At 38.8% G+C, this 15,268-nt stretch overlaps 1 protein-coding gene across 2 annotated transcripts in view; it reads right to left on the bottom strand.

The window, feature by feature from the left end:
• Positions 1 to 15,268, bottom strand: part of SESN1 (sestrin 1) — an 84,534-nt gene that overhangs the window by 54,973 nt on the left and 14,293 nt on the right. The window contains exon 1 of one of the 2 annotated variants that reach the window (XM_082480392.1): positions 2,846 to 2,862. The exons of the other annotated variant lie outside the window; for it this stretch is intronic. The gene's annotated coding sequence lies outside the window, so the exon portion shown is untranslated. Of the gene's footprint in view, positions 1 to 2,845; positions 2,863 to 15,268 lie in introns of those variants that run through there. 2 annotated transcript variants of the gene reach the window in all.

Genomic DNA, 15,268 nt, shown 5'->3' with positions numbered 1-15,268 from the left:
AACCTCAGTAAGATTTTAAGTTAAGCTACATAGGAGAACTAAGGCTTTAACAGTGCTGGTTGCTTTTCATGAGAGCTAATAGACAGCACGTGAGGCACATGAGCTGGAAAATCCTCCCTGCAGATACAGGTGAGTTCATGGCTGTTCACAGGGTCCTTCTGCAGAAAGGAGGACACACTCTCTCATTCATGTCAGAAGCATCAGATCCTTAAAATATCATTTTGAGATTTTGGTTGCATTTCTCCCCTCCTCTTATTTATATCCCTACCCACCTGAGGACCCAAAACATTGTGGAAAATGGTACGGCTGAACAGTCACAGCTACACAGGTATCCCAGCAACTATGGGATTTGCTTTTTGTTCCCCACTTCTCTTTTCATACATGTAAGCAAGACACTAAGAAAAAACATTAACAACCCTCCTTAGGACACCTTTACCAAGGTAAATCCTGTTAACAGGCCCTTTACTCAGTGTCCCCTCATTTACATTTCTGACCCCTGCTCTTCCTTCTACTTCCAAGTGCAATCCTCCCCCTCCCCCAGCAGTGTGGCTCACTACAGTTTTTCTGTATTTCTGAGGGAGGGCTACTTGCGTGTTTGGGCCAAAGACACAGTCATCCCTTAGTTAGTGCTAACAGGAACAGCAACCAATACCAAAGGCCCAGAGAACAGCATAAGGGAGAAGTTTCACAGCCCACCTGCCTTGCCTCCAGCAATCTGCCACTCAGACTGAGCCAGAGATGGGGCAGTGCACTTAATACCCTTCCAATAACCTCTCCCAATTTGTGTCTGGTTGTCAGAACCAGTATAAGCTACTGGTCTCCCTACCAGCCTACAGAAATAAAGTTTCAAAGTTTAGCTGTGCCTTATTTAAATATATATATATATATATATATCAATCTCATTTTGCTTGCAACCCACCACCCAATAATGACATTGAAAGCTCTTATTCCTTCATATGAGAAGAAGCAGAGAAATACTGTTCTTATTCTCTACACTACTGTAGAGATACTGTGCCATACTATTCCTTCCATTTAGCTTAAATATTTTTCATTCTTCTGGTCGTTCTTGCCCCCTTCTCCATTCACTCTTCTTATTCTATACTTTTTTTAAACTAGAATACATCTTGGATTAACTGTTATGTTTCTTTATTTCATTCTTTGTCTGCTATTTGACCAAGAATGAAACAGACAGATCTATTGTAATGTCACTGTTTTTTTGAGTAGTAAACACATAGCGCACAGCCCACCACAGTATGTAAAACAAGAATTTGTTTTGCCTTACATGCATGTCTTGCACTTGTCAGTACCAAATGCCATCTGCTATCCAATCACACTTTTTGAAGCTCTCTGCTACCAGCTTCCAGTTTTACTAACTAACTTATTACCAGCAAATATTTTAGGAGGTTAAGAGTGCGTCACTTAAGATAACAAAATGAGAACTCTCAGAATTCCCTCGCTAGCTCCCCCCCTCCCCGCCCCCGAGAAATGAAGAGATGAGTCCTTTATTCTGCAAAGGGGCTAAACAGCAACAAAACTAATGTAATGGGGAGAGCTTTGTGTTAAGGCCTGTGCTGTTCAACATCAGCTTAGTAAATCTCAGGTTATGCAAGCATAATGCTGGTAAGCCAAGGAAACCCTAAGTTGTTATATCAGCCCTAAGGCTGAGATATAAAAAATTCTTAGGACTTCCTACAGTTTACAAAAGAAAACTAGGGGTGGGGGAAGTGGACAGAAAAGCCCCTTTCTTTAAGCAGGTCTTCAGCAACCTTTGCATCAGTGAACAAGCTTCCCTCCTTCATGCAGCTATCCTTAATTACACTAATTTAAAAATATTCCAGTCACCAGTTATTAAAGTGGATGTAAAAGAAATGAGATTGCCAGCTCTCCCATTTCTATCCAACAGGGAAAAAGGTCTTCTCTACAGCAAAAGCCACCTTTGCTTGTTATCTAGCTTATAACTAACAACAACAACAACAAAAAAGTAGAGATCAACAATACCATTGCCATTCCACTCCCCCATTTGCAGCTGTTGAATTACAATTTTTTTTTTAATTTTGTTTTCTTACCTTCTGAGGAAGGCTTTTCTCAGCCACTTTTCTGAGTTAAGATTTTAAACAAACAAAATAGACTTGTGATTAGATAATTTAAAATATTGGTTGCTGGTAATTCCTCCATAAGTGCAGGTGTCGGTTCCTCATCACTCCAAAGAGCAAGAAATTTTAATGGGATAATGTGAAAGCTTATAAAACCATCACTGAGGGTGCAAAGATTTAAGAATGGAACATTTAATGTTGGTTAAGAAACACCAATAATGCAGCAAGGCTAGTCTTATGAAAATCTTGCAACATTAATTCTATTCCTTAAGGAAAATATAGATGCTTATTCAAAAGCTGACTGGCAATTTAAGCATTACCAACTACTAACTTTACCCATATTTAAACATACAAGAAAAAACAATTATTCAGGGGGAAACAAAAGCTGAACTTGGGTTTAAAGAGCTTTCTGGTAGTCAGCTTCTCTTGCCTTTAATCTTCCCTCTGATCCATTTCCGTTCTCATTCGTCTATGTATCTTTGCCTCTTCTTCCTGAAGGGAATAACCCCTATAGTCAATATTCCTGTATTTAGTGCTTGTCCAAACCCTTGTTACTTGATAAAAAAACCCACAAGTTCCTGCTTCACAAACTAGCTTTTCACAGCCTTCTGGTTCTGTATGCATCTCATTTGAACCACAACAAAAAAGTCGCATGTATTTTCCATATAATTTTCTTCCCTTGGAATTTTTTTTTTTTTGAAGAGGAAGTAGGTTAATGAGTTCTGATGCATTCAGTTATGCCAGATACTTACTCAGCTGGAACATTCACTGCAGCCGATCAAATCTCTCATTCAGTTATGGTCTGAAGATATTTTACATAGGACTTCACAACACTAAGTCCTTAACTTTCAAAAAAAAAAAAATCCAAGAACGTTCCAGATAGATTTAAATTGATTTAAATGAAAAAAAGCCATAGCTCACTAAAACACAATCAGGAACAGTAACTTGATCTTTACAAAAACAATGAAATACATTATTAGAAATGTAAACAAAATTTGACAGGGCAGACATAAAAACAGCTTTAAAAGAATAACTGCTTTCAGTATAAGATGAAGTCAGTACATTATAAAATCTGAAAAACAACTTTCAGCTCTAGTTAGGATGCAAGAAAGTTCTTCAATATCATATATATCCACCCAGAAAAATACAAACAACAGATCTAGACAACTCACACAGCCCTCATTGTACTCAGGAGAGGGGAAAAAAAAAAAAACCACACCAGAAAACGCCAGAAAAACTGAATTAATTCCACTCATTTAGCTCAAGTATTACAGTCATTCCGAAAAGGCTAACTATGTTTGCTCAAGTTTATTTGGATATTAAATGCATGATAAAAAATCTCTAGATGAAATGTAAGAGATTGTATCTTATTTTTAGGAAATAAACAGATTCCAGAGGTGTGTTCCTGCCTGGCCAATCCCGAGGCTGTTGTGCAGCTCTGCCACCTCTCCAAGCCCAATCACAGCTCTGAAGGGAAACTCATTTTGCTGTTTGTCTCGGCAGTGCTGATGATGAATGGCTGCTTCAGGGGAAGAGATCAAGCTGTGTGGTAAATCTTTCTATTTGTTCCATCTGCTTTTCTATTTTAAACAGCTGCAGTGATCAGCCTGGCACCCTACATTAAGTACATGTGAATTTCATAAGAGAAAACATTTATGTAAGTGAAAACATGGCTTAGATTTGTCCTCCTATTCTCAAACTGAACACTGGAACTTCTGCAAGCAGCTGCAGAAATTCACTACTATTTTGTATCTACCTTCCAGAACAGGTATGCGTAACATAGCCTGATTTTGCAGCTTTTACAAGGTCAGCTTTGCAATCATAGCAGATTTCAAGATGATGGTGTTCTCCACCTTTCTTCCTCCTGCTAGCCCCACTTTGTAATACGACGTGTAAAGTGGCAGAAGTAATATGCAAACAGAGTATGTTTATTAGAATATGCCCTTCAAATATACAAAGGCCTAACATACAAGCTTTACTTACCTTGCAATTGTGCTGAGGTTGTGCTAGTATAAGGTACACCAATCCAGCCTGGCTCCAAAGGTCACCATTTTAAAGGAATGCTTTCAATAAAGTCCATTACCAATTTGTAAGCTGAAGAGACTGGCAAACATACTGAGACAAGCAGTGGTTGGTTTGGGTTTTTTTTTTTTGTTTTGTTTTCAAACACCATTCTTGTCTTAAATTAAGCCCAAGCTTTCTGGCCAGATCCCAGTTTAGGCCAAATCCTGCTTTCCCTTATACTTTCAGTATGTTGTTCTTAGTATCCTGACATACTGTGCAGCGCTTCTGTGTTCTGCTAAACAGCTTCCTCATTTCTCAAAGCTAGCTACATTTCAATGGCCAGCAAAAAAAACCCAAAAACTTAGTCTCTTCATGAGAATATCTACCCTACCCCCAAATTCAAATGTTTTAAGATTCTAAGGAAAGAAAATGCAAGCACACGTGGATGTAAAGACTGTAAAATGGTTATTTCACCTCCTTCTATTACTCATGCTCTATTTCTCTCCCCTAACTTAAACTCAGTTTCTTTGAAAGTTTGAACATGTTTATCTGCTTCTGAATTAAAACAAATTATAAGTGAAGAGAAATGGCAATAAAATGAAAAAGGCAAATAGCAGCACTGTAGGTTGCCCGTTCACAGTATCAAAAAAAATTATTACCTCTTTTCAGTGAGATAACTTCCACCATATTCCATCTATATATAATTTTCTTCATATTAATATGTTTTACTATAGGAGTTTTCTAAAGTGCTGTAGTCTATAAAAGTTAACTGGAAGTATTACAATTGTCAACTAAACATATGTCTAACTTTATACTAGCAGCTTCTCACATAACTTAGAATTACCGTAAAGTTCCATCAGTGTTATTTCCATTTTACAGATAAGCAAACTGAAACAGGGCTGTAACTCATCCAAGCAAATCGGAGAGTGGCAGGGCCAGGAACAGAACTCATCTGTGCTCCCTGACCAGTCACAGAACCGCTATGCCCATTTCAATGTTACTGAAGAAACAGAAGGTACATTTTGTGGAGAAATACCAGAGAAGATTTCTTAGTAAGGAGTCTTGAGAAGTCAGAGAGAACACTCATGTGCCAAGTCCTTGAGAGATCAAAGTCTCGATTATATTTCCGTCCCCTCCTTATAACAAACCAACATATAAAGTACCTTTCAACAGAAGGACACACAAATGTGAATGTAACACCAATTTGGCAAAGGCTTCAGAAGTTAAGATATGATCTTAAAAGCTACCTACAATGTCTTGATTAGCAGAATTTGAAGCTGACAAGCTCATGGATTCACTGTAAAACTTTGCAAATACAATTACTGAACAACATAACCACAATCCCAGTGTTAATCTCTTAGGAAGAAATCAAAGTTATTTTATTAGATAATTGTCTAGTCGTAAAATTTATATTGCTTTATAATTTCCATTTTAGAGAAGATTTTAATCTTCAAATCAGTTTTAAGATTGTTAAAGAAACTTAGCACCTTTAAGAAGAATTCCAGGACAGGGATCGTCATCTTCTGTGTACACACTCAAACTGGAAATTTTGAATAATATTCTAATGGTAACACAATACATAGTTCAGTCATGCTACCAAGGGGTTGGGTTTTCTTTTGGTAGACCGGTAAGCAATGGAAAACTAGTGCAGAGAGCCTCTGCACAAGCATCTTGAAAAAGACATGTCAAAGTAACCTTACCACTACACTTACCTGCTTTCATATCTTAGAGCTGTACCTTAGATTTATGCAGATGCTACTAAGTTGTCATACCCTGTCAAGGAGCTGCAACACTAAATTGTGACTTCCCACAGGCTGACATTTTTTCTTTCATTTGGGATTTCAGACAGTTAAACATTGTTTTATTTTCTCACCACCACCGCCCCCACGTCCTGCCTCAGCAGTACCTTCTTCTATTATGCTATTGTGCGTCAGGGATGCATTACTGCAGCCCTGCATCCTGCATGATGCAAGTATGTGCAATCTGGAAGGACTGTTACTGATACAGGCCCAGCAAGGCATGTGCTTCATAGGCACACGAAGTTAGACAGTTCCTGTCTGTGCAGTCAATACAGAAATCAATAGCGTTGTGTAGTAAGTACCAGTGGAACTGAACAGGTGTTTAAAAAACAATGTGTTGCTTTCATGACACATCAGTTGGCAGCATGAGAGGCTGTAGGAAAATAGTGATATGATGGCAAAGTTGTCAGGTCTTCTCATTGCTCTTGCCTACAAGAGATTAGGGAAGGGAAAGGCTGAGAGGAGTTCAGTTTAGGATATGCTAACTATGGTAGTCATCAAGTACAGACATGAATTTCATCTATGCACATACTAGTGAGACAGGAAATGGAATCTGCAAATTGGACACCAGAGATTGTCTACCTCAAAGAAAATTAATGTTAAACGTTAATTAATGTTAAAACATTGATTTCAATGGTGTAGAATAAGTGTAAAAAAGGCTACAAAAATAATACACTGCATGTTTAACATGGACATAGAGAATTTGCAAAAAATACTAGTTAAAAATCTGTAGTTAACCTAAGCAGAGACATTCATTGAATGGATTTTACCATTCATGTTGCTTTCATTTCCAGATTCTGCTAGTCTAACATTTGCAGGTTTCACTCTTCCTTTACATTTGCTGGCTGTAGAGCTTTGTGCAATGATCAATTGCTAACTGCCAAGTATTCTTGTGCCTTAGCAGGATATATGCTACTTCATTCCAATAGCATGATTTTATTTGGCAGTTGGTACAAAATAGGGTTATGATTCATTACTTGGTTGTCTCAACAATCTAACACTGAATGAACTTCTTGCTCTGTACCATTTAGTAATCAGACTATTAAAAGGTTAAAACAGGCAGAAAGGTTTTGAAAGGCTGAAAGAGCTGGGACTCTTTAGCCTGGAGAAGAGAAGGCTGAGGGGAGACCTTATTAATACTTACAAGTATCTAAAGGGTGGGTTGAAGGAGGATGGAGCCAGGCTCTTCTCAATGGTTCCCAGTGACAGGACGAGGGGCAACGGGCACAAGTTGGAACACAGGAAGTTCCATTCAAATACACGGAAAAACTTCTTTACGGTGAGGGTGACAGAGCACTGGAACAGGCTGCCCAGGGAGGTTGTGGAGTCCCCTTCTCTGGAGGTTTTCAAGACCCGCCTGGATGCAGTCCTGAGTAATGTGCTCTAGGCAATCCTGCTTTAGCAGGGGAGTTGGACTAGATCTCTAGAGGTCCCTTCCAACTCTGAAACTCCATGATTCCGTGAAAACTTTTTCTACAGAAATCTGCATATCCCACAGGGCACTTTCAAGGACAAGAACACCAATAACCCAGAGTTGCCTAAATTCTAATGCAATATTTATTACGTTACTATTAGCTATACTTTTTCCTCATACCTTTCCCTACTGCTCCACAAAGCTCTAACTTACTGAAAAATACTGCTTATTTTGAATATATTTTCAAAGCTTTATGCTTTCACAACCTTCATGGAGTACAGAATTTTCCTTTCCCTAAATGTACCAGTGACGTGGAGATAACACTGAACAAGCTTTAGAAAAATCTTAACTTCACAAACTACTGTGTTGATCCCCCTCACCAACCTATACCTCTCTCCCCTTCCAGAAACCGTAACTAGACTTCAGCTCTTGCTTCAGCTCTGTCTTCACAGAAGAAAGTAAATAGCATGTATTTCAATCCCTGCTCACTTCTGATCACTGCTCCACCAGCACCACTGGACAAGGCTCTGCCTGGCTCCAAACACACATGAAGCAGCGAGCCTAAAAGCCTCAGTCCTCCAAGAGGCTGGATCTTGAGCCAGAGGTACAAACTGCTAGACTGTTATTAACTGAAAACCACATCTCAAATTCTTCTACTCTAAGAAGGAAGAAAAGAAATTACTAGAAGGAATGGGTTTGTTAGATCTTGGACTATGTCCTCATTCCATGAAAGCCTAATGCCAGAGTTAACTGTCTGTTTTCCCCTTCAGCTTATAAGGTAATTCTTCTAAAATTTAAAGCTCACAAACCAGCACTTGGACAATGCACACTGTGGGAGCCCAAAGAGCTTCTTACTCTTTCGTTACATCTCTGCTATTCCTGGACTCTGTTTGGTCCAGGCACAGGTCTAACTATACTCACTCAAGCCTCTATAAATTGCCCCTTTCCCAACCAACTGGGTCTAATAACCCAGAAGGCCGGGCTAAGTAAGATCTTCGGCCCACAATGGAACAAGCCACTGTGGGATAGATAAATGTAATAAACATACATAGTTTAGGCTGGGGAGATTCCCAGATTTCCAGCAGGAAGAAATCAAGCACTAGCAGTGGATCATCACACAGGCACAGTCTCACTAAGATTCCACTTCACACGAACCGCTGCTTTCCCTGGTTCCACACACTACATGTAATAATCCACAGTAAAGGACTGAATGGAGTCTGTCCCTCCTTTCAAGGACACCGATAAGTTAATCTTAAAAGGAAAGCTACTGGGTTTTGTTTCCCTTTGTTTTTGTTGCGTGTGTCTCCATTTGGTATTTTGAAGATTAAAACTTCACAGAAGAGGGAAGGAATCACTGCAAAGGAAGCTTGCTAGCCTGACAATGGGCCAACCTTCAGTTTTATGCTAGCTATTCCAGAAATAAAAACCAACCAAACAAAAAAACTCACACCATTTTGAAGTTCCATATTTATAACTCTAGGCTTCTGACGTTCACAAAAGCTTTTACAACTAGGAGGTCACTAAACAGTCACCCCAGGAATTGTGTAACTAATTCATGTCACTTGAGGGAGGTGAGGGGAATACTATTAGCCCAGTCTTGTGGGAAAATAGGGAAAGAAGTGGCCATCATCTGCCATCTTCTTTAATCTACTGCCAATAGATTAAGCCAATAATTGTGTATAGCACCACTTGATGTTTGGCATTTGCTATATTTCCTTCCTTTCCAAAACCTTTTAAGAATTTTTGAAGGTGATGGAATACATGCCTTAGCATACAGCCATGCTTTAACACAGAAGGCGAAGTAAACATTAGTAAGTGCTGTTACCAGAATAAGTTCACACAACTGCAAACAATTTGCCACAGTCTTGTGAGTTAAATCTTGTCACTTCAGCCACAATAACTGACAGTACACTCCGTGCTTGACATGTTTTACACAGCAAATCAGACAAGTCAGTTTTTACAGATGAGGTACTCAGAAGTTCACGGTAATTTACTTCACATGTAGTCATGTGAAGTTACCCTAAAATCAGAAGGCCTGAGTACAAAGGGAAGTGTTGCAGCATACCCTGTGAGTTCAGTCACAGAGAAAGATTCAGTTGCTCTTCAGGTTGCAGATTTTCACAGTACTGTTCAAAAAAACCTCTGGTGTTTCAGGATGCTCATGGCCATCCACTATGAACAAGATTCAGATGCACACAGGTCTATGCTTGAATGAAGTTCTATTAAACAGAGTTGAAGCACAGTGTCACTAAAGAGACATGTACTTCATCTCCTATTGTCTGGTATAATTAGGGGATGGGGAAACAAAAAGGCCTCTGCACATTTAATATATGCTATTATGTCATCTAGTTGCATGTTTGCTAGAGGCTGACTTCATTTGGCTTGAATATAAACTTGGAAGAACTTCAGGTTCTTTTAATGGTAATGATCTAGTTCCTGTATAGTACAGTCAAGTGAAAAGGCTTGGCATGGGAAAACTTAAATAGAGTACACATTTCTCTTAAAGAAGAATTTAAGCTTCACCCTGTATTAAATCTAGCACAATGTACACTACTTGTTGACACTGTTTTGCTCTTCCTCCAGACTGTCCTGCTGGTTCTGTAACCCTATTTCAGCCTCTTAGCTGCAGCAGTGCAGGTTACACACATGTTTTTGCACTTGGGTTTTGAAAGCAAGTTGCAAGTCTACCTGAGACCAATTATTTTTCTTTCCAGGTGCCAAACTGTACTACAAAGTCTTATACAAACAAGACTGATATTTTAAAGAACTGTTCTTCTTTTCCTTTAATGGAAACTTCTAGATCAGAATATTTATCTTTAGTATTGGAGAAAAATGAAGAGAAAACTCACAAAAACAGACACCCAGTTCTGGTTCAAACCTCCACAAAGAGCTTGTAGAGCCATTCAAGTATAAAGGAAGACTGAACCTACAGTGCCCTCAAGTGTGAGGGGATGTGAAATGGAAGAAGTCTGGAGATCTACTGGGAAGAGAAAAGCTCTCGAGCATTTGGAAAGGACCCTCACTGAAGAAAAAGATGCTTACTTGTACCAGGAGGAAAAAAATAAAAATTGTCCTTATACATTATGGACAGACTATGTACTATAAACAGGTGCAAGAAACAAATTACAAAACATACGCACTTTAACTGCCTTTTCAAATGCTTGTGAGCTGAAAGTTTCATGTTCGTTCTCACTACAGGAACACGACAAAGGCAGTTATCTAGTGTAGAAGCCTTTAAACGGTATTTAAAGGAAGAAGTATCTTAATGGAAGGTCAGATTTTACCCTGTAGAGACAAGTCCAGTGATGCTCAAGAAAACAACACTTCCTCAGTGCCTGGATCTCATAGCAAAGGTCACACGTCAGTCTATAACCAAGGAACACAAAATTTATATTTATTATAGCCATATAAAAATTGAGGAGGGTAATGCACCTTACCTAGTGTTCACAAAAACCTGCAAGTCAAGTTGGAAGCCACCTAAATTAGCCTACAGAAAGTACTGAAGACAGGAATGCATCTTCAGTCTCATCTCTAGCTTTCTGCCCACCACCAAAAGGCACCTCCATCTATTAAAGACCACAACCTCAAGCCCAGAGACTAGCACTCGCACCTCAGCGGTTAGATCACTTAAACAAGATAGAGGCCAAGTTCAAGTCGTTAATAAGCCTGGGGTGATTTCAGCTTCTCCTCCCTAAACAACAAAGTTAAGCTATTTAATGATGGCAACACTGTCAGCACTTCCAACTGCACTCATCCTGCTTTACATGCAATCCTTAAGGTGTTCACTGGCCCAGAAATGAGAGCAAAAGCTAGTCCAATCCTCTCATCTTGAGAGCCTAGGCATGTAAGAGGCATGACTTTGAATCACCTCAGGCAGAAAAGGTGCTGAACCTAGAGTCCTCACTCTTTGGGAATGCTCTAACCACTAAGCTATTACTCAGGAGTGGGATGGGTAGCTCTGGTTTGTTTTGTGCAAAGCCTATCTGATAGGTCTTCAGTAAACATGCTCTGAGAACACCGCGTTCTTCTGCGAGCTCTAAGAGAAGACAGAGGAAACACTTAATCTATGGATCCAGAGTGAGCTTGAGCATAGGCGTGGAACTATTGCCCATTTTCAAAACTGAAATGCTCTTACGCATGGCTGAACATCTGATGAGGCTCTGCCTAGCTGCTCACTGACTTTACCTACAGGGTTACACAGATCTTCCGTTTTGAGGCTCTAAGCTGGAGCATAAACACAAGCTTTCTGAACTCAGCTAGTCTTTGGGCTGCAGAATAGTCCTTCAGCAACTCATTGAAAACCAGGACCTTTGTCTTGCTGAATAATTATCATACAGAATAAAGGAATCCCCATGTTGCGAACCTTGAGTGCCACAAATCTTAAGATATCTTCTTCCATTTAAAAAGGAAAAAACAAAACAAAACAAAACACAACAAAAAACAAGCCCCCAAAAATGTGTACTATAAAAGCATCAAGTCTGAAAAGCAAAGCATTCTGATGCTACAAACTACCAGAAGTTGAGTCTACCTAAGTGATTTCAACTTTCAACTTGTAAGTTTACATTTGACTATAGAGAAAACTTGTTCTGTTAGGGTTACCGTTTCCTGCAGTGCCATCTGTTGCAGAACCTCACCTCTTTTATTGTTACAGTGAGCTATGTATCACAAACAAAGCAAGAACAAACCGGTCAGTGAAAATACTGTATAGTAAGCTCAGTCACAGTCATGATCTAAATGTACGCCATGTGTCTGAATTACCATTCAAATCATCTGCAGGAAGCTATCCAATGCATACCCAGAGCTGTAAGAAGTAGTACAGTATTGCATATGAAAACTCTTCAAAGATATAAACTGTGTAACTCTTTCAGTTGCATACATACAGTATGGGAGTTGAAACAATTTGAAGAGTATTTTCGTCTAAGAGACCACAAGCTCTAACACTTCCCCACCCTTCTTACTTAATTAGAAATACCACCTATGTTCTGATGCATTAGAGCCTGGTAGTATTACTTTGGGGATACATACAGTCTGTTGGGTCATTGCTACAGCCAGGGTTGAACTAAGTGGAGCACCTTTCCAGCTGGAGGAGGCCTTGCCATCAAGTCATACAGCAGGAGAGAAGTTACAATGCAGCACAACAGCCAGGAAGTTTCACTGTGCAGGGTCCCTTTTAGCATGCCTGAGCAAGTCATCTGTAATAGACCACAGTCACAGAGCACATAATCTAGTTTCTTCTAGCAAGCATGGACTGTCAATAACAAAGAATTATCTTTTCCACTATCTTCCTTTATAACAGCGTCCAATTAACAGTATTTAAATAGATTTTTCCAAAACTCAGCCTGGACAATGCAGTTTTACTCTGCTTGTAATAGAAAAAAAAAATTAAAGCGGCAAACAGCAATGCTACCACATAACACGTGATTTTACTTTACAGATAAGATAGTTCAGCAGAAAAAAATACTTTATTCTAGAGATAGCTTACACACATTTATTGGTTGTTTTAATTAATATGATCTAAAAAGCCCCAAAATATTAAGTGTCAGCCCTCTCCCCCAGCTAGAATCTACTCTTGTGATCTCTCAACTTAGAACATTAGTTAGCTGCCATATGCTAATTTAAAATTCTTCATTGATAAGCTCATAATTAAAGTTAGGAGTCACTCACCTAAGTACTCTGCCAATTTAATTGCCCTCTCTTGTTAGATCCTTCGGAAAACAGACTTACTACGACTATTATTTTCTTCTAGTACCTGTGCTAGTATTTTCTGATTAGATCAGGGAAAGTCTGCACCATGACGAGCAACAGAAGACACCATCAGACATACTCAGAAGACTGATATCCTTCACAAACCTCGGCTTTTTGACCTCAGCTGTTTCAACTATTAAAACGGTACTATAGTTGGGTAGTGGTTTTGGCTGTTGGGTTTGTGTGTTTTTTCTTTAACACATGGAAACGCATGTCTCCTGTGTTTAGAAGTGGTTAATTCTTGCTGTATGTGCATTCTTTCAGGTTTGTTTTTCAAAGACATATTGATGCAGTCCTGATTAACACTACAGAAATCAAATTTGGTAAATTTCAGTTGAAGATAAATTCCTTATAAAACTGAAATACTGAAAATCAGGAATTAAAATAGAAATAGGCATGCAACTTGAATATAGTGATGTGCATTCTGTAATATATGAAGTGCTACAATGATCTAGTTCACCTGCTATCAAGAACTTCTTATTCATGCATGCTCCTCTTTTCCCTTTCCCATAACTGTATCACTCATTATTGTTTTCATGTCTAGGTAGAGAAGTCAGTCAGTTACAATTATATCATTTTTAAACAAAACTAATAACATCACCAACAAAAAATACCTAAAAATATGCCCCATCTCAAGAAGCTTTCAGGTTACTCTTCTGTAATCAGAAATAACACGAGACAATATGGACAAAAGTTTCATTTTTCAAGAGTTTTAGAAATAGATCTCAATTCACAGTGATATTACTTCAAACAAATCAAAACCTGGAAATAAAACAGGAGACATGAAGTCTCCCCCAAGTGTTCCTTCAAATTCATTACATCTTTCTGCAGCAAGTGCATCAGCTTCAGTTCATTTAAATCACCTGCATGTTAAAACAAACCCGTGTAAGAAACAAAAGGATATGGGTACTGTCTGAAGAAAATTGTTTGCTCCAATACAGCTGGGGATCTAAGACTGCTATTCCTGTCTCCAAGAAGTCTGGCAGAGCCGAACTGTAGCAGGTTGTCATCTTAAGACAGCTACCTGCTATCAGACCTTTTCCATGTGGAATTCTGTGAAGCATGCTCAAGTGAGCAAGGTTTGCTTAAGCCAATTTAACTGTAAGCACTGGCATGGACTTTATCTATTTACTGCTATGGTAACTGGCACACCTGGTAGACCACAATCAGTGATCAAATTTGGTCCTGAAAACACTGCAGCTGCATTCACATGACATTACATTTAACCTCCTAGGCTCTGCTAAAAAGTACACCACCACACAAATAAGAGGTACTAGGCTTCCAGGCTCAGTATGGCACATCCAAAACCTCCTTCCTACATCTCTCTGCTCACAGTGTAACTTCTGAGATTAAGAGACAACCGTGACTATTAGCTTGGCATAGTGACCACAAACCTTATGGCCACAAAAGGTCCAGGAAACCTGAAACCTGTAAGAGGAAACACACAATTGTTCATAATAAAAGGAAGTCCTAATAATGTTTTGAAATGGAATCCTGCAGCAAGGTATCAAGATACTTTTGTACAAACCACCAGCATGCAGCCTCAATCCTGCAAATGTGTATGTTTCACTTTACCACACATAGAATTAGAGAATTGTCTACATTGGAAGGGACCTTTAAGATCATCTAGTCCAACCATCATAACATTAAGCAGTTGTGATTTTTTTCAGGATAATATCAAAATTGTCCATTGTACACAACATTTTTTATGAAGTACCTGCTGGTTTATTTTTCATCCATAATGCTTTGATCATCAGATGGTATTAATCATCAGAGGGTAATGTAACTACCCTCAGTAAATAGTTCCCACTGCAAATGTGACAGTAGGTGACCAAAATACTACTGCTAAGACAACAACTACTGTAGTTCAAAATTTAAATGTTCAAGGAAAAAAAAAAACAACCAAAAAAAGCCATCCACAGCAATCTTCTAATTAAACAGATTTGTTTAATATCATAATAAGGGATGTAGGGTTACAAACTTTTCATCTGAATAAAGATTAAATGCTTTGCCCTTGTGGTACAAGAAAATTCTGACCTATTTCTGTAGCACAACATAAATTTTTATTTCCCCCCCCGCTCCAAAAAAGAGATCCCAGTAGCTGAACTTTAAACAAGCCATATAAACATGCACTTCATCCTAGTTTTCTGAAGTTAACATATTTAGAAGTGTTCTAAAAGAGAAACAGGACATAAATACTGAATATTATGATT

Source organism: Vanellus vanellus (assembly GCF_965231255.1).
Source record: "Vanellus vanellus genome assembly, chromosome: 3".
Lineage (NCBI taxonomy): Eukaryota > Metazoa > Chordata > Aves > Charadriiformes > Charadriidae > Vanellus > Vanellus vanellus.
This window is presented reverse-complemented; position numbering and strand designations above follow the sequence as displayed.